Source organism: Echinops telfairi, unplaced genomic scaffold (genome assembly GCF_000313985.2).
Source record: "Echinops telfairi isolate 266 unplaced genomic scaffold, ASM31398v2 ScPeMD7_2010;HRSCAF=2546, whole genome shotgun sequence".
NCBI classification, from domain to species: domain Eukaryota; kingdom Metazoa; phylum Chordata; class Mammalia; order Afrosoricida; family Tenrecidae; genus Echinops; species Echinops telfairi.
Window position 1 is genome coordinate 6930548 of NW_022105908.1, and position 2371 is coordinate 6932918.

The following is a 2371-nucleotide window of genomic DNA, read 5'->3' on the forward strand; positions in this document are numbered from 1 at the left end:
GGTTGTCTGTCCCCCAGGGAGGAGGTCACCCACAGTTCCATGTAATCGGTTCCCTCTGGTTTTCTTTTTTAGTTTTAAAAAAATAATTTTATTAGGGGCTCATACAACTCTTATCACAATCCATACATACATCAGTTGTGTAAAGCACATTTGTACATTCATTGCCCCTGAATTTGCTTTCTGTTCAATTCAAAATTAGGACAATATTAAAATATGGTTCTCCACCTGGGGTTCTTTTTAAAAAAAATCATTTTATTGTGGCTCGTACAACTCTTATCACAATCTATCCATCCATTCATTGTGTCAAGCACATTTGTACATATGTTGCCATCATCATTCTAAAACATTTGCTTTCACCACTTTGGTTTTCTATTTTTCTTAATTATTCTTGTCAAGTGTTGGCTTAGTTAGATTTTTCAAAGAAGACATCCTTTTAATTATTTTTTTGTCATTTATCTTTTATCTGCATTAAATCTCTTACTTTCTTAGTTTGAATCATGTAGTTCAATTAATTTTAATCTTTTCAAAAAATAAAAGTATATAAAACTGCAAATTTCTTGGATAAAGATCCCATGCCATTTTTATTACTTTTTGGCTTATTTGTAATAACAGTTTTTATGTCTTCTCTGATCTAGGGACTATATAAGGGAAACTTTGTTGTTATTACTTGGTTAAAAATCTATGTGTTTTGTTCTTATTGCTGAGAATACACACATCTGTGCACATAACCACTGGGCCATCAAGGCTCCCCGTAGAATCGATTCACACCAACCTGTTTGGTAGCTTTAAAAAAATACAAGCTAGGGAGCACTTGGTGTGGGGAGAGACAGGAGGCTCCTCTACAATAAAGCAAGTATTAATATTGTGCTAGGGGGTGATTTAAGCTGAGCTAATAGTAAACATAGGAGCCCTGGTGGCATAGTGGTTATGCATGGGATTGTTAGCCATACGTTCTGCAGTTCGAAGCCACCAGCTGCTCTGTGGGAGAAAGATGGTTCTTTCTACTTCCATAAAGAGTGACAGTCTTAGAAACTCACAGGGGCAGTTCTACCCTGCCCTATGGTGTCTCTATGAATTGGCATCAACTCAGTGGCCATTAGTGAGTCTGTCTTTTATGCGAGGTCTCCTAGATGTATTTTTTGATGTAGGAATCTTTTCTTTTGTGATTTACCCCTTTACTTGCTATTCCATGTATTAATTTAGCTCCTGCTGAGAAGCATCCTTTTTGTGCATGTTGTGTATGTGGGTCAGTACCTGAGTTTTCATTATTGTTTTGTGTTTTCTGCAACATGGCACGTCAGCAGGAGTTGGAATTCCCTTGGAGCATCCTCAGGTAGTTAATGGTGTTTGTGTTTTCTAGGGGCCATGTTGCTTTGCCTGGCTGAGTGGTGATATAGTGAGTATAAGGGGAGGCCCACAGTGACTGCTCTGCTGGGTCACTTGTGGGCACTGGAAAACCATCTCCCTCTACCAAAGCCAGAGTTGGGCATTTGTAGGTCTCTGATTCTTGGTTACCCCCATCCCCAACCAGGGGAGTCTTAGTTGGTTTTTGTTTGGTGATTTTTGTTGTTGTTGTTGTGTTCCTTCAAGTGTCTATGGAATGATGATCTTGCTCCAGGCATCAGGCTTGCTGTACAATTTTGTGGTTACTAACGAGACAAGGGCATTTGGCTGAGGTTGACAAGTGCATGCTGAAATAATCTGTGTTCCTCTCCCTAGGCTGTTTGAACCCTGGTGAAAGAGTGTGTCTATCTGGAAGAAGGATTATAAATGAACATTCTAATGAAGAAGAAACAGCGTAAATCTAGTTGTCAGGAGGCAGGAACTCTATCCTAGATTTCCAACTTCTCCAGGCTTCTGGGCCAGTCATCACTGATGCCAGCCACTCCGCCTCCCTCAGTACTCTTCTCTCCACCCACTAACATCTCTCAGAGCTCGTGAGAGACAACTCAGAACAAGATGCAATGGAAGTAACAGGATACAACTCAGGATGCAATTTGTCAATCAGGCCAGCGTTCTCCAAGGATTTCCCTTGGAGCAAAAATGCTTCCTGCTTGGTCAGGACCATGGATAGTGTTTCCCAGTCCTAGCTTTCAGACTTCAGGTCTCTGAACTCTCCATGGGCCTTTCATCCACACCTGGTTCAGCTCACAGCCAATGTGGCAGCTTGTTCAATTCGCTCAGTTACTCTCTGCTGTCAAGCCTCCCTGCCATCAGGCCTCTCCCTGGCTAACTGGCCTAGCTCAAGGTTAGCAGAGCAGCTTTGGTATCATTCAGTTCCCCTGTGGCTGCACCTCTGCCAGCCCACCTCTTAGCCAGCATCAGTCTCAATCGGGAGGCTTCCAAAAGCATTAAGATCCGGCCTTTGATC